Genomic DNA, 18,853 nt, shown 5'->3' on the forward strand with positions numbered 1-18,853 from the left:
ATGATCGACATCAACAATCATAATTTAAATTGACCGTTTATATGATGTGGCCTTATCTTAAGAAAAAAAATATATAACTAGATATAATCTTAAAATAAAAAAATAAGCCCAACAAACATTCAATATTAAAATGCAAATTAACATTAGTTGCGTACCTCGAGCCGAGCTTTAGTTGCCACTGTAAGTGCAGAAAAAAACTAAACTCGGGTGCATATACTTTGCTTTGGTTCCCCTTGTACATGTGCAAAACCCAAACGGCCTTGGTCATGCGAGCCCAACATATAGAAAACGAACGGGATAGGACCGCCCCGGATCGGAATGGGATAGGACAGCCCCGGATCGTACAGGAACGGGATAGGAAAGGACAACCCCGAACTAGAACGGAACTGAACTAAATCTGAGAAACTGGATCGGGCAGACCCGTCTGGATCGCTGGAGCTGGATAGGGCAGACCCATATGGATCTTTGGAACTGGATCAGACAGACCCATCTGGATCGCTGGAACTGGAACTGGATCTGGATCAGTGGAGTTGGATCGGTACTACCTTACATTTCAGGGGAAAAACTTCCGATCGCTCCTTCTCCTCTTTACACAGACGACGAAATTCTCCTCTTTGCCCAGATTGGAATCACCTCTCACGCCCAAACAAAACATAAACAGACATATATGTTAATCAAACTTAGCTATGCATAATCATAGGTATACATGATCATTCCATTAGTTTTAATTAGCCATATACGACAGAATCAAACCAACATCCAATTAATCACCCCACAAATATGATCAAATCAACATCCAATTAACATCCCACAAACATAATCAAACAAACATCCAATTAATCACCCCACAAACATACGAATTATGGTATTAAATTTAATCATTTGACTTATTCTGACATTTGAATTTAACTAGTTGACGGATTCACATATACGACAAAGTAGATCCAACTTATCTGATTTGATTCCAACGATTCCAACACTAGCTTGACGATAATTACATAACGATCCAACCTAGCTAAGCGGTATAATTTCGTGCATTATAACGTTTTGTAGTATCAATTGGGTTAAATCAAGAGATAGAGATGAGAAGGAAAAGAACTTCTTATTGATAAAGAGGCATCAGAGATTACATACATACAATGTTCTCTATATATAGGAAAGGGAAAACCTAGTTATCTAATGGACCGCACATCCATGAGCCCTAGGCCCTATAACATATTTGACTTTTTAAATACACCCAATAATAATTACTCCCAACAAAATACCTTTAATGGGTTTTTAATAAAAACAGTCATTAAAGAAGAAGAAGAACAAAAAGAAGTAGACAAATAAAAGTGGTGATAGGCATAATCAGATTTGATTTGACTTTTCTAGGTGATGAATAAGATAAAATCGAATTGAAAATTAAAATTACTTTGGAAATTATGTCGAGTGTGGCAAATAGGAAAAGTGCGGATGGCAGATAGGTGTTTCCTTTAGAAGCACGAGACATGTTCACTAACATTATTTGGCTATCAAAAACTTCCAAGAAGACTAGATAGTATTCTCTAACTATCAATTTCCTTTTTGTCAGTCTTGACGGTTATCGCCTGTCATACAATAGCTTTACTTTCTGTGTCTGTAGTGATATATTATCACCCAAATTTTCTCGAAATACAACTTTAATTCTCTTCTGTAAACTGCAGTCAACTTGATTTTCAAATCCAATTTCATATTAAGTTCAACTTGTACTTCAATATCCTGCACTTAATTTATCTGTATTCTTCAATGGCGTCTCCGTTTCGATTAATACAAAATTGATACTTTTGGAATATCTTTGAGGAACTTCAATGTTTCTCAATATGAAACTATATATATTATCTATCAATTTTGTATAATAACCTTCATATAATAATAAGATTATCCTTGGGGTCAGGTGTCCAACATATGGATTATGTTCCACCCACATTTAACCCGTGAAAATGATTGGTTTCAAGAACTCACCCGCGTTCAATCTGCCAAAAAATGGATCTGGTCTCCATCCGCCAAAATGCGGAACAAGTTGCATATAATCCACGGGTTTGAATGTTTTTTCCCACCCCTAATAAAACTGCCACGTAACGAAAAATTGAGTACAAAGAATGAGACATGTACAATTATAGCAGATCACTATTTTGGCTATAAAAATAATTAAAGAAAGACGTACTTCTATAATATCAAGTTGTGTGATGAGATCAAAACCTTAATAAATGAATTCTATAATCCACCACTTCTGATAATATCGAAGCCAACAATAATTCCTTCATTATCATATGATCTTTAAAATATGATGACTCATCACTAATTCAAATCCCAATACATAATATTTCAGGAAAGAAATCTGAAATCAGAACGATGTTTCTACCTATTGATTGCTCTATGCTCTACAGGATTATTGATTTCTTTATAAATTTATTTTCGACCGAAAGAAAGACAGTTATGCATGATGAGAAAGTACAAAAGTGAGTATCTCGTATTCTCTATCCTCAAAAATTAATTTTGTTTGTAATTTCATCTGAATTACATCAAATTTAATTTAAATTTTATGAAAAATTTCCAAATTTTTTTTAATTTATTTAAAAAAAAACGGTTAAATAAAATATTTCGGCTGAAGTATCAAATTCTGATAATAGTCCTTCAATATGATACAATTCCACAAGAATTGGACTTCCAATTTTTGTAGTATTACTCAAGCTTAAATTATTTTACGCATCTCCTATAATTCCATGATTTATGTGGGTTGATACTAGTACTGCTAGGGGCGTACAACTTGGTCGATCCAGCGTTCGGGATTGCTTAGATCCTTTTTTCTTATATGGAATGGTATACCCTAGCACTACTGGTATCACCTTTATAAATCATGTAAAATTCCACCATAATTTCCTTAAATTTCACTACAACTCTGCTCTAATTTGGATCTCCAGTCCCCTTAGCATGCTCATTTAGTGTTTTGATTAGGGTAAAAAAGAGGTTCTTCTTTATGTAGACCTTAGGTTATTGTATACCACATTTTTCTTCTCTAACTGCGCAAAAAATTAGAGTAGGTCAAAGATTCGCGACTTCTAAATGGAAACACACATGGTGGTCATTGTGGTGGTTCCTTTTGATCCTATAAAACACCCGAAAAAACCCACCACCCTAAGTTATTCCGATTTGGAAAAAGGAATACCACTAGTAAAATAATGATGCTCAGTGACAGTTAAAAACTGTTACTGTATTATTTCTGTAACAACTTTAATTTTTTCTACGGTGTTACTAAATCCCCTGTTACGAAGTGAGTATTGAAAAATAACTCATAAATTCTGAAACTGTCACTGTTAGTAGTTTTTGGTAACAATTTATTCAATATATGTTACGATGCTACGATAACTTTTTTTCATAAAACTGTTGCCATTATTTGAGTAATCGTAACAGTTTTCATGGAAACTATCATCAAAAAAATTATAAAGGTAACAATTTATAGTGACACTACCACCACCTCCACCACTAGCGCCGCCACCAGCAGCACTGTCGTGACTATCTCCACCATACCCGCCAACGTTCCACAACCACCAGTTGGGTTTCTTGAGCTTGAAATATAAATTCTATAAAATTACTACTCTTCGAAAGATTCGACCTTGAGACCTATAACACCTAACTATAACCCATGAATCACTATTCCATGCTTTGTTATTGGTTAGTGTTATCCATATAACATACTTATTCTCTTTAAACAATAAAATATCGACCTCCATCACAACCTTCGTTACCACCACCTTCGTTGTAACCGCCCAATTATAAAACATTAATTTATATTGTAGTATTTCTACATGTTGTACCACTTTTATTATTTGTTATTAGATTTGAATTTCTATTAAACCTTAGATAACCATCCATGCGAGCCATGGCTAAATCTAGTGCATGAAATTAAATCAACAAGTAAGTTGTGACATGTCGGTTTAAGAGCTATGTGATCTTTTTAAAATGGATTTCCAGATAACTAGTTGTGTAGATAAATAATAACAATTTTTTCATCAAAAGTAACGATAAGGTCCACTATGGTGACATATCGAATATGTTACAATAACATGGGTTTATGGTAACAGTTGGTCTAAATAGTGTTACAATAATGTCAACTATGGTGACATATTATATGTGTTACAGTAGCATGGGTATATAGTAACAGTTGGTCTAAATAAAAGTCATGATAATGTCAACTGTGGTAACATATTAAATCTGTTACAATAATACGGGTATATAGTAACACTTATTATAAAAACTGTTACAGTATACAATCTAGATGACTTTATGTAACAGTTCTTACAAAAACCATCATACTTAACAACTTAACATTTAGTAACAGGTAATTTACGAACTGTTACATTAAAAAGCTTGAACTGTTACTAAATGTCACTTTTCTACTAGTGTACAACAGGTTGTACTACACCGATATAATTCTTATTTGGCAGGTAAGATCTAACGACCACTATATAGTATATTTTTATTTGAATTTTCTACTAAATAGTATTTTGAAGTGCAATTCATAGTTGAAGGGTGTGAATACTTGCGATTTGCAGCATAAAAATTAAAGAGCTGTAACATCAAAAGGTTTATTGATGATTTTACTTTTTTTTTTATAAGATGCTTCTTAAAGGGTTCTTTGTGATTATTTGTTATGTTTTACAACATTGGGGTTGCATTCGACGAAGGACGTTCTTGCTAAAGAAAGAGTCGGAACATTTCAGTTATAGGTACTCCATTTGTCTCGAAATATAGAGTTTATCATCCCATATGTTCTAATGTATGGTTTAGAGATGCATAGTATTCTTGTTCTAAATTGGAGCCTTTTGAAAGAGAAATAACTTTTCCATAATTTCATCGGAATTGCACCAAATTTGATTTAAAATTTATCATAATTTTCCAATCTTTTTTAATTTATTTAGAAAAAGAACAGTTAAATAAACTATTTCGGCTGAAGTATCAAATTCTGATAATAGTCCTTCAATATGATACAATTCCACAAGAATAATATTGGACTTCCAATTCTTATAGTATTGTGCAAGTTTGAATTTTTTTTAGCCATCTCCTAATTTTTCCTGATTTATGCGGATTGATACTGGTACTACTAGGGGATACAACTTGGTCATTCCAATGATCAGGATTTCTTAGATCTTTTTGTCCTATATGGAATGGTATCCCCTGACAGTACCGGTATCCCCTTTATAAATCATGTAAAATTCCACCACAATTTCACTGCAAACTCTGCTCTAAGTTTGATTTCCAATCCTCTTAGCATGGCCCGCTCATCTAGACTTTAGGTTACTGTATACCGCATTATGGTTACAAAGGAGGTTTTTCTTTATGTAGACTTTAGGTTATTGTATACCGCATTTTTTTGTCCCACTTGTTTTTGAAATTTCTTTCTACGATATGTTCTTAAATTAAAATTTTTTGTCCCACTTGCTTTCTACTTGGGATGCCATCTTCATACAGTTTTTAAAATGTTGTTTTATTTTCTTTCATCTGTTCCGTAGAGACACCTAACCAACCACTCGAATCCATTCTCCATCTTCTTATAACATATGTAATGTTTCGATCAAAAAAAAAAATAAAAGAAAAAAAATCGGAGCGGTAATATCTAAAGACTTAAAGGCCTAGATAAATAAAGCTCTCACGTTGAATGGTGAGGAAACCCTCACTTTTTATTGGCCGAAGTAGATTTTTTTTGAGTTTTGTGAAACAAGCGTTTTGGTGAGGACACTTGGCAACGTATAATTGGTTTAAAAAAAATAGGAAATTATTTAAAAAAAAAACCAAATTCAATTTGGAATTCGCGATGACACTTGGCAACGTATGATTGGTTTCAAAAGAATAGGAAAAGATTAAAAAAAAGGAAACCAAATTGGATTTGGAATTCGCGAGAACACTTAGCAAAGTATGATTGGTTTAAAAGTTACAAACTCAAAAGGAAAACCTAACCTACCATGTTTGGAATTTTATGGAAGTCCAAATTCAATTTGGAAATCGAGTATCTACCATATAGACATTTTCTGCCAAAATAAAATGAAAAAATAAATAAAATATTCACATATTCTCCACCTATTTAATGTGTTTGCCCACCACACCAAATCAAAAATGGTCGCCCCGCACACACCAAATCAAAAATGCATCCCCACGGGACGGGACGAACCCCGCGCACACCAAATCAAAAATTCATCCCGACAGGACGGGGCGAAACCCACACGGCAAATTAAAAGACATAAAATGCCCGGTGCGGAGCACGGGCACAAATCAAGTTATATAGAATTGTGAGGGCGGCTAAGATGAAGTTTGTGGAGATGAAAAATGTGCCAAGAGAACCATGGGGTGCGTAAGCCTACGCCTTAAAACACGGGTTGCGTGAGCCAGTGTGACTGTATTAAAGTTAGAGCTGCAACCTGAAAAACGCGCTCACCAAAAAATATTTCCCTCCAATACATCAAAGGAAACCCTCACTCCGTTTTCTCTCTCGATATCTTTTCTTTTTCTTCCATCCTCATTTTGTCTGAAGATTCATTTATTGAAATGGTGTTAGAGATAATATCAGGTTGAAGATTGAGAGGATTCTGTGTGTTGATTTACTTCAAAGTTATCAGGTATGTATGTTGCTAGGAATTGAGTTTTGGTTGTAGAAAATTAATCTAAAATCCTGATTAGATAAGTCGAATTTTCTTTAGTTCAGAGTTTTATTTAGTTAAACATGTAATATCTCTGGTTTAATTACTTGATCCTGACCGATTTTAGCTGCTTTAACTCATTTGATTCATCAAAACCTGTTAAGGATCGAGCAAGAGAGAGGAGAGCATAAACACGGAAGCATAAAAGACTACATTGATAATAATTCGGTATATCTTTCTCATTAATTCTCTAGCTATTTATACAATCACAAGACTTGGCTCTCAAGGCACAAGACTTGGCTCTCAAGATAATTCCTAATATAACTCTCACAACCTAAATGCATATCTCCTAAATATAGACTCTCATATATTATTTCCTAATACCCTCCCTCAAGATGGAGCATGTAGATCACGAATGCCCATCTTGGACCAAAGAAATTTAACTTCGGTTTTTTTTTTTATTTTCTTCCAACGCTTTTGCGGATTTTTTTTTTTTTCAGATCATAGTTTAAGGACGTTTCGGTCCTCTTCGTAGTTTAAGGACATTTCGGTCCTCTTCGTAGTTTAAGGACATTACGGTCCCCTCTTTGTAGTTTAAGGACGTTTCGGTCCCCTTCGTAATTTAAGGACGTTTCGGTCCCCTTCGTAGTTTAAGGAGACATTTCGGTCCCCTTCGTAGTTTAAGGACATTACGGTCCCATCTTCGTAGTTTAAGGACATTTCGGTCTTCTTCGTAGTTTAAGGACATTTCGGTCCCAATGCAAGTTTAAGGACATTGCGGTCCCATCTTCGTAGTTTTAGAACATTTCGGTTCCATCTTCGTAGTTTAAGGACGTTTCGGTCCTCTCTTCGTAGTTTAAGGACATTGCGGTCCCATCTTCGTAGTTTATCTTCTTAATTTAAGGACATCTTTTGGTCCTCTTCGTAATTTAGTGACATTTCGATCCTCTTCGTAGTTTAAGGACATTGCGGTCCCATCTTCGGAAGAATACTTCTTGTACTCTTGTTTTCTTGGTTTCTTCGATAGAATACTTTTTGTACTCTCTCGACAACTCATAGGGTTTCAACCTATTATTGTTTTTCTTTTTCTCATCACCTCTTGGTGATTGTTTTCTTCTCTCTTTTTTTTTTCTTTCTTCACAACATGAATGTTGTTTCTTCTTCTCTTGTTCCAGTCACGCTATTTTTGCGAAACCTTCACACTTCTTTGTTCTTCAAGATTCTCTCACAATCTTGTCGTCTTTACAAAGTCTGCCACACTTTGTAGGATCTCTAAGTTTCTGCCACAAACTCTTCTACCACACTTCACTTCTTCCAACTGTTATTACACACTACTGTCACCAGCTTTCTTCTGTTACGCTTCTGTAACAATTCTACAGTAACACTTAACTGTTAATCTGTAACAGTTCTTCTGCAACTGTAACACTAACTTTTGTCTCACACTGTTACTAACTTCCAATAACACTTTTTTTTTTTTTTTTTTTTTGATAAAACACGAGCTTCTGTTTCCATTAACCTACTACCAGCAAACACCAGTAGCCATGATCACTCGAGCAGCAACTTGTTTAATCACTGGTAACCAACCCTCCTCATTACTGCCAATGGCATCAAACTTCATCGTCGGTCATCGTCATTGCTGCCATCGTATCTCTAACTACACCCATCCATCCATTGATAACCTCCATTAATGACAGCATCGATCTTCATCATTACCAGTAGCAAGGTTTTAGCAACACCGCCATTCTACCTTTCACGTATCCATTCTCTTCCTATTTGTCTCACAGCAACATACTCAAGTCATCCATCTTAGTGTACAACACAAAACCACCATCAATCAGACTCAATCTCTTTATATCACACGGCAGCAACAGTTCTTCTTCATAGGTTTTCTCTTGTTCGACAACAATATCCATTATGCCGTCAGTTTTCTTCAAACCCAACAATGGAATATGACAGCAAAAACCAATTTCTATTCTTCTGTTCTTCAACTTGCGACCATCCTTGTTGTGGGTTTAGGGCATCAATATGGTACGTCAACAGCACACAAACCAATTACTAAGGCAACAACTTCATCTTTCCTTGTTTGTTTATCTTAACTTCGAAACTATGTTATCCGGCGTTTAACTTTTCCAGTAACCCAGCTTCCTTGTCATCTTGTTCAAACAACAAAACACATCTTAACCTCAACCATCGATTTAATATCAACAGTCGTAACCACCTCATAATACTCTTCCTTGATTTTTCTCGTGTCCACCACAGCATAATATGTTCTCGGTTTCAGACTCCACAGACCCACAACTTATCCGTGAATACCCATCAGAGACCATGCCTTGCCGGCATCAGTTCTTCTTCACAAAATTGCTTGATCAAATCTCATTCGATTCAATCGTCTCTTGTTTTAGCATTTTCTTCTCAAACCCTAGTTTAGGTTCTTCTTCTCAATTTCAGTATTGTTGTGGCAACAACAAACTCTTACTATTTTCTCGAAAACCAGCAGAACCCTGTTGGTTTCTAACTCTAGTTTCAAGCTTCAGAGAACACCAGCTAAACACATCGCAACAAACCACGATCCATGGACATCTTCCATACTTCAACTCAGACAACTGTTATTTTTAAACTTGAACCACTTTTTTTTTTTTTTTACCAACTCTCAACAAACAAAGAAAGACAATCTTTAACTCTATCTTCTTCTCCTTTCTCTTCCTCTCACCTCGCTCTGATACCATGTTAAGGATCGAGCAAGAGAGAGGAGAGCATAAACGCGGAAGCATAAAAGACTACATTGATAATAATTCGGTATATCTTTCTCATTAATTCTCTAGCTATTTATACAATCACAAGACTTGGCTCTCAAGGCACAAGACTTGGCTCTCAAGATAATTCCTAATATAACTCTCACAACCTAAATGCATATCTCCTAAATATAGACTCTCATATATTATTTCCTAATAAAACCTGATCCGATTTTGCATGTTGTTGAATCAATTTCTAACTTAACATCATCTGTGTGTTTGTGAATCTGAATTATGTGATTTTATTCTACATTTACTTCACTTCCAACTTCGATTTTGCATGAATAAATGAATCTGAGTATGGATGTTAATTTACTTCGTCGTTCTGCTTGTCCAATAGTTTATTTGGATTTTGGTCAATTGGTACTTTGTTGTACCATACGCCTTGGGTACAAAAGCATTTTTAGGTATTTTGATTTTTGTCTGTTACACCGATCGAATGATATAACACATTACAGTAAACGTCAATTTGTAAATCAGATTATATTTTTCGATTTTCTAATCAGTTTATGTGGATTGCAGCAGATATGACATTGGGTGAGCCTGAGGGTATTCTTAGTGGTGGTGACCATGTTCTCAAACTTCACATCAAGAATATGATGGAGGAGGTTTGTAAGGGAATGATTCAGGTAATATTTCAGTGTCTTTGCTTTTCTGTGATGTTAAATGGACTGAATCCCATTTTACAATGATATTGAAAATGTTTTTATCTGTATCCTTAGGATTCCCAGAAGAGCATGTTGTGTTTTGCGGAAACCCTTGTCGGCTCCTTAAACTTGGCCTTCTCCGAAACTAAGAACGCCGACGACTTGAAAGAGCTGAAGCAGCAGTTGAAGGCTACTAATGAGTCTATTCAAGGGTACTTTCTAACAGAAGTTTCTCATCGGTTTAGAATCTAATTAGATTTAGTTGTTCAAGAAAGTTCGTTTAACTGTTTTTTTACTTGGCTTACTGATATCAGGTTCACGGAACCGAATATTAAGAATTTCATAACTGGAACGTGTGGCGAAATGATTAAAGTAACGCTGATCAAACTCTCTTGATTCCATGTTTGACACCTTTTTACTTGTTGCAACAATTCTATGACGTAGTCTGTCCTAACACCTGGTTTTTTTAATTTTCTAACCTCAGACATCTGAGACGACATCCATCGCCTACATGGATGGCATTTCTAAAGTTCTCAATGCTTCCATACTGAGTGCATCCACAAATGCCAGTACCACTGTCCAACAAGCACTCAAGTCGATGAATGATCAGATTCAGGTAATACTTATAATTAAAAACAACGTTCCTTTTATGTTCGTACCATTTTCCTTCTAGTACAAGGTGTTACGACTTAGTCTAAAGTCCTCATACGTGTTCTTTGATTTCTAACCCTAGGCATCTGAAAAGAGGTCCAAGAGCTACATGGACAGCGTCGCCGAAGTTTTAACCACTGCCATACAAGATGCGGCTGCAAATACCCGTGCTAGTTTCCAGCAGATAATCGATGAGAAGGATAAAGAGATAAAATCTTCTGCTGCTAAAATTGAAAGGTATTTTGGTTGGAATCTGGAAGTTGAAATTTTGTATTCTGAAGTGACATTGGGTGGCAGACTGGTATGACAATAATTATATTCACCTTGGTTTGGATCTTGATCATTCATGTTATATTTTAGTTGTGAAATTATCCAGTTTCGCATTTCATAACTGAAGCATTGAGCTTATTGTATTCTGTCTTGTACTTATTTCAGTTTGGGAAATAGCGTAGATGGTCTATGGACTGCGTTGAATGTGGAAAAGAGCAGTAAGTAACATTACTACATTTCCTTGTCAGTTTTTTGTAATTTCCTTCTGTTCTCGAGTTAGAATGGAAAATAAAGAGGAGGCTCAAAAGTGTGCTGAAATGGGCTATAGTGATGATTAAATCTCATGGTTAATATTGTTGTTTTTCATGTTTCTTTTTTTAGATTCTAACAGGAATAAAGCCTTTAAGATCCGGATGGACAGCCTTGAGAAAAAATGGATAAGATAAACGAGGAGGAGAAGGAACTGTTGAAGGATCTAGCAGACGCATTGGACAGCATTACAACTAAAGTTTCTGGTTTCTCACTACTTATGGGAAGCTTTATTACCGTGCAGACGTCCAAACCGAATCCTGAGTTTTGGGTTATCATGATCCTAGGTGCTATTATGTTGGTTGGAACCTTGTTTATCATTTTCATGTCTGTAAAGGATACTATAGAAGCAGATAAAAAACTTGGTAGTCTTGAACTTCGAAGGGAAGCTTTATCCCTTAGATTTGAGGAGTTAGAAATGGAGATTGAAGGTGACCAAGCTGGACAATCTCAGAGCACGCAGATTGCTGACCATCAATTTTTGTTAGATGTTCAGGCATTTTCTGATATCAAAAGCAGAAACAAGACACCATTCAAAAAGCATCTTGGTACCACTGGTCTTTGCTAGTCCTATTTGGCTTATTCGCTCTCATGATACCGGTACTCTTGTTGATTGATACGGTGTTTTCAGGTATGTATACAAATTTGTCTTCAACTTAAAGATATTAGTTGATCTTTTGAAGTCATTAATACCATGCTTGCCATCTGGATTTTCTTCAATCATTAAGCCATCTGGATTTTCTTCAATCATTAACAGCATGATTATATAATTTTCTTGGATCTGTTCAACAGAGAAAAAGTCAAGTAACATGCTCTTGGAGGCAGTTGGCTTTCTCTTCGCATACAAAGTTTTGCGGAGACGATGATATACAGGTATGCTTTAAAGGAAAGAGGATCATTTATTTATTATGCCTTCTACTAATACAAGTAGGAGGGTTTGCACAGGTCATGCACAACAGGCCGTGCATTTCCCTTAATGATTACTTCTACACCTCCAATTGCTTAGCCCAAAAGGATACTCTATTGCTTCTGCTTCAGTAGAGAATTTGTATTATCTTCACTTGAATTTGTTGTTCAACAGGACTTGAATTATCTTCTTCTTCACTTACAGGATTTTCGGAGTTTTCCAGTGATGTATTGCTTTCTTCGCAATGATGTTTACAGATGACCGTCTTCCTTCAAGAATTACTTCATTTCCCATCTTCCACATATTCCACAGTATACAAAAACTCCACGTCGTGATTGTCGTTTTTATACAGCCATGACTAAACTGTCTGCTTAACTTTGCCGGTTCCTGTTTGTCATTAGATTCGGTATAAATTCCACGCAAGGACATCTCTGTTCAAGTTCTCTATTAAATCTGTGATTTTCTATCTTTACTGCAATACCATTTTTTAGTTTTTTTATATTTGTTATTATTGTTATTGAAAATACTTTCCAAATCTCTTCCAGTAAAAATTGAGGGGATTTCGTCACTAACAGTTTGTACAAGGATTTGGCTATGAATAAACTTGGACCAGTTTTGAGCCAAATCAACCTATCCCGGATATCTAAATCTCTCGAAATGTAGATACTACAGTATACCGTGGAAGTAATTCTTTAACATGATCGACGTTCCATTCCCTATTTCCCTCGTGGAAGAGTAATTCAGAAACCCTTGAAAGTTTAAAATCCTTTTCTTTTCTTTTTTCCTCAAAATGTTTTTTGGAATATATCGATCCTTCCAAGTGTTAATTTGTTCCCCTGCAAAGTAACGCAACTACAAGGATCGTTAGCTACATGGCCTCTTATGAAGAGTCCAGCAGGAGAGCGACGTCTAGCTATGAGTCAGTGGCCATTAGTGGGGATGGGATTGGACATTAGGTCCATTTACCACTGAGCCTACTCTTGCTAGCTGCAATTGACTACATAATCAAATGGGTCGAGGCAGGAGCTTTGGTAGGTCGTACACGTCCGCAAACTCGTTTGATTACTTCACTTCGATAATGCTTACTTGGGCACATTTATTTAAGGATTAAAAATAGTAAGTGAATGTTTACCTTATCAGGCACTTGAGAGGGTTTTCCGATCCAGTCATATAAGCATGTGTCGATTGGCAGCATGGCACTGTCGAAGATTTGAGCTAATAAAAGCAGGTTCGAGCTAAGCAACGTTAAATAGATAGTTCTCTGGAGCGGCAGGTTCAAGCTGATAATTCTTGGGTGTTGCAGGACTATAATCCGAGAGTACGATTCCTTATCGCCATTACTGATGGGGATAAATTGGAATCATCGGTTACAGTTTTCGCTGGGAATTCGATGGCATGAGGCTTGCTTCCCACTGACACCTTTGCGTTATTCATTCTTACAGTGAAGTGGGCGGGCAATTGTAATTTCGATAATATTAAAGCATTATTGAAGTTTTATACCAAGAAAAAGAATAATCGAAGCACTAGAAGAAGGGACTGTTAAGAAAGTCCATTAGGCTCAGAAGAAATGGCGGAGTCAAGTAATTCTAGTTCAAGGCTTACTTGCAGACTCCAGCAAATTCTAATGTCTTAAGGGCAACGTGCTGAACACGTGACTCATTCTGTTTTTCCAAAATTTTGCCTTGTTGCTGTTGCGGAGATATGGTGAGCTCGTCCGTTTCATCAAATCGATCACTTCCGTTATAAAGGATCTAAGTATCAATAACTTTTGCTTATTTGATTTTTCCTTGTTTTTGATTATTGCACCTAACAATCTTAAGACATTAGAATTTGTAATAATCGAAAATGGTTGGTTGGTTTGTGAATCATGGATGTTAATTGTGGAGTGAAAAACAAAAACGAATTTTTGGTCAGCTGTAGAGTTTCGATTTTATCTCTTAGCCTAGAAGGAATTTCGATGAGCCATTTTGACACAACGTACTGAACATCCTGATAGTTACCCACGTAAAATTTCAGAATTTTTGGAGTTGTAAAAGTATTTTTTGATATTTTACAAAACAGAGAAACGTTCCTGAAAAATTTTGACGGGCAGAATTTTGTTGTTAACTAAAGTAGTTTTTATGAGGTAACCATGAGTTTTTATTGATATGGTGGTTCAAACGAAGTTTATAAATATAGATACTATCTTCGAAACTCATATTTTATCTGAACTAAGGTTTGTGAGATGTAGTGTATTAGGTGATTGGGAAATTACCATGTCCGTGGTCAGAGTATAAGCGAAGTTTGTGACATGAAATTGAAAAGGAACATGGCTACCAGGCGCATGTGGATGAACACAAGTCTTCCAAAGATGACAAAGGCGAGAACATCAAACACAACTCTAAGCGTAGTCTTCATAAGAAAGGTATGTTTCGTAAAACTGAATCCGGCATTACTTTAATTAAGGGTGATTATTATGTTTGTAAAATTCTTGGCCATACGACAGTAAAGTGTAGACAACATAAAACCTTAATAAGTAGAAATTTCATGCCAATTTAGTTGAAACAAATTAGAACGAGTTCATTGACATGATGTCGGAAGTTATTTTAATAACCAATATGAGAGACTGGTGGGTGGACTCTGGAGCCACTAAGTATGTTTGTTGAAACAGAGACCTGTTCACCTCTTATCAGAGGATAAGTGATGTCGAGAAACTCTATATGAGTAACTCATCTGCGACAGAGGTTGCATAAAAGGGAAAGGTCGAGCATAAGCTCATATTTGTAATATTCTCACACTGAATGAAGTTTTCATGTTCCGAGCATATGAAAGAATCTTGTATCTTGTTCTCTTGAAGATGGTAAAAGATTGAAAATCTTAATTAAATGTAGAAAACTTGTTATAACTAAGGGAATTGATTTTTTAGGAAACAGTTAGAGGACTTAGGGTCTATATATAAGTTTAAAGGAAAATCTGCTGAAGTGAACATAATTGATTCTTATGTTTTCTTTTGTGTCTCTTTGAATGTTTTGCATGGTAGACTTGGAATCGTAAAATTATAAGTTAATGCATAAACTGCCTAGCATAGGCTACGTACCCAAATTTACTTTGGATCTTGAACACAAAAGTAAAATGAATATGCTATAAAATCTTTTAACACAAATGTTCAGAGTAATTCTAAGCCCTTAGAATTAATTCAGTTAGGCCTAGTTGACATGATTTCAACCCAAAACCACTATGGTAAAAGATAGTTTATAACTTTCATGGATGATTGTACGAGGTACTATCTTGTATAATTTCTTAGGGATAAGGATGATGCCTTAGAAGCCTTAATATGTATAAACTTGAAGTTCAAAACCAATTAGAAGCCTTGAACATAACAATTGTATCCTTAAGAAGATGATAATTTCCATGTTGATTAGTTCAGGATTACCTGCGGGCTTGTGGGGGGAGGCAGTCCTCTTAACTAGTATATCTTGAATATAGTACCCTTAAGGATCAGATGAAACTCCATATGATTTATGGAAAGGTAGATGACCTTCTTATGAATGAGTCAAAGTGTGAGGGTGTTTAACTAAGATTGTCATTCCTCTTCCTAAAAGAACTAGATAGAAACCAGAAATGTTGATTGTGTCTTCATATAGGGTATGCTGGGTATACTTCTACATATAGATTTTTGGTTGTGTGTTCTGATTTTTCATACTTTGGTGTGATTTTTCGGACTTTGTTGTGAATAATATTATATAATCCAGGGGTGCTAAGTTCTTTGAACATGTTTATTATTAAACCTGTACCTCATTAGAGATGTGTTGTTGATCCCCTAGATTTATATTCAAATAGTCAGAACTTATCTTAAAGGAAGATGAAGTTAAAAATGAGCCTAAGAAAAGTAAAACAATTAGACTTGAGACTTCTTATGAAGCCGACTTCATAACATGCCTAGCTTAGTCTAAGCCCTGGACTTGTAAAGAATCCTTGATATCTACTGAAACCCCATTATGGAAAGAAGCTTCATTTAGTGAAATGGACTCAATCCGTCGGAACCTAACTTGGGAGGTTTCTAGTTTACCTCCAGAGAGTAAGACCATAAGATGTAAATGAGTCTTTAAGAGGAAACAGTAGGTATACGGAACTGTGGAAAAATATTAGGCTAAGTTGGTAGCTAAAGGCTATTAACTAAAAGAAGATGTATATTTCCTTGATTCTTATTCACATGTGACGAGATTTACTTCCGTTGAGATGCTAATTGTTATTGCTGTCATAAACAAATTAGAGATACATCAGATGGATTTTAAGACAGCTTTTCTAAAATTGTGAATTAGATAAAGAAATTTACATAGACCAACCTGAGGACTTTGTAGTGAAAGGTTATGATGACAAAGTTTGTAAGTTGAACAAAATTTTGTATGGTTTATAAAATAAGCACGTTAACAGAGACATTGAAAATTTGATCATGTGATAATGTGTAGTGGATTTAAGTTAATGAATCTGATAAGTATGCCTGTGTGATTGTATGCTTGCATGTTGATGATATGCTTTTACTTGATACAAACATAGATGTGATTAATTCCACTAAAAACATGCGCTGAATGAGAATGTTGACTTGAAAGACTTAGGCCCTGTTGATATAATCTTAGGGATGAGGATTAAAAAATAATCTAACATATGTAGTCTTAGTCATTCTCATTATGTTGAATTTGTGCTTAAGAGATACAATCAATGTGATTGTAAGCCTGCTTGACTCCGTATGATTATTCTTGTAGACTCAAGAAAAAAAGGGTAACGGAGTATCTTAACTTGAATACTCAAGAGTTATAAGATGTCTGATGAATTTAATGAACTGTAAGAGTCTAGACATTGCCTATATTGTGAGTAAGTTAAGTAGATATAATTATAGTCCAGAGCAATAGCATTCAGATGCACTGAATAGAGTATTATAGTACCTAAAATACTCTATTACCTTTTATTTGATTTATGAAAGGTATCTTGCTTTCCTTGAGGGACTTTGTGATGTAAACTTGATAGTTGACTCAGAGGAGTCTAAGTCTACGAGTGGATATGTTTCACTCTAGCATGAGGGTTTGTTTTTGGAAGATTTACAAACAAACATATATTTCTCAATTCATTATGGAATCTGAGAATATTGAGTTAGATAAAGCGCGAGAAGGGGTCGAGTGCCTAAGATGCTTTTTAGAAGACATTCCTCTCTGGCATAGGCATGTGCCAGCTATATTTATACATTGTGTTAGCCAAGCTATAATAGCTACAGCTGAAAATAACTAATCTCATTCGGCGTTATTTCCATTGATTGGATAAAGTCCAAGGAGAATATCTCGAAACCTTTGACGAAAGGTTTATCCCAAGATACAGTTAGAAATGCATCAAGGGGAAGGGGCTTAAGCTCATAAATTAAACTTTCCATGAAGGATACTCAACCTTGCTGACTGGAGATCCCAAGATCAAGGTTTCAAATGATACAACTAATTTGTGGTGGGTAAAGGTAAACACTATCAGAGAATTTTATTCTCTGTCCCTTCCCTATGGTGTAGACGATATAGTGTGACTGCATGTGAAGGATGACTTTTAAGAAGTCTTAATGGGTTCTATAGTTTCAGTTTAAGATTGAAGTGGGGTGTAGCAGTAACACTCTTTATGGAAACTCACCTATCTGAATGAGGAAGTGGGCCGCTTCCTATGAGAATATGAGCTTTGATTCTCTAGAGCATTCTGAGAAACAGGATATGTCCAGGGCCAAATTGGAAAAAACGACACGAGGTTGGCAGCAACCTTGGAGATATCACCCGTGGTTGTTATCGCGAATTACATCAAACGCTAGTAGTTCAAGACATAGTTCACTGTCTCTAGCAAGTAATTCCGGTAATATCTCACTAAGCAAAGGTTCAAGACCTCATGGACACCTCTGCCTAAAATGGTATTTCCTGCGCCTTTTATGTGATTTTCGTTTTGATAGTTTTGGTATTACTGGAACTTAGGACCTAAAGGTCACTAAGGGTTCACTAGTTCATGCTTTTTCACTTTGGTGAAAGATACCTATAGTCTCACCATGTGAGAACTAAAGATGAAAGCTCTCAATATTATTATGATTTGTGCAATCCATTGTATGACCCTGGGGTCAACACACTTTTGTGTGAGGGAGAGGACGTAGAAATGACTAGTATGATTTCAACACTTGCACGATCAGTCTGTTTGGATCGTGAGATTGGGATGTTGATTTACCAAGATCTATCTGTGTTTTCATGTTTTATTGAGTTTTCATTCATGTGGGGGATTGTTGGAAAACGATTAATAAAAAATAATTTTTTAAAATTTTAATAAAAATTATAATTTATTGTTTTCTTTTGTAGATGAAACTTATTAGTCCCACATTGTGGAGTTTCCAATTTTTAGTAGTTTTAAGAAACTATATAAACCTTTTAGTCCCACATCGGAGAGTTTTTCTTCTTAAGTTGTATTTGTCAATTATATAAACAAATTCACTACTTTTGTAAAATCTATGGGAAAGGGGTTGCTCTATATTTAGAGTGACCCCTAAGGGAAAAAACATTTTATATTGTTTTCTCAAGTGTTCGAGATTTTCCTTTATGGTTTTTTCGGAGTTGCCAAGCTCAAGTTGAGCATCTACTA

The 18,853-nt window shown here is 35.5% G+C and overlaps 1 long non-coding RNA gene across 1 annotated transcript; it reads left to right on the plus strand.

Moving 5' to 3' along the window:
• Positions 1-11,842: 11,842 nt before the first annotated feature.
• On the plus strand, positions 11,843-12,675 carry LOC113354515. The gene is made up of 3 exons (XR_003361922.1): positions 11,843-11,953; positions 12,115-12,195; positions 12,434-12,675. It is a non-coding gene; the product is annotated as an uncharacterized LOC113354515 (long non-coding RNA).
• Positions 12,676-18,853: the final 6,178 nt, after the last annotated feature.

Source organism: Papaver somniferum, chromosome 2 (genome assembly GCF_003573695.1).
Source record: "Papaver somniferum cultivar HN1 chromosome 2, ASM357369v1, whole genome shotgun sequence".
NCBI lineage: Eukaryota > Viridiplantae > Streptophyta > Magnoliopsida > Ranunculales > Papaveraceae > Papaver > Papaver somniferum.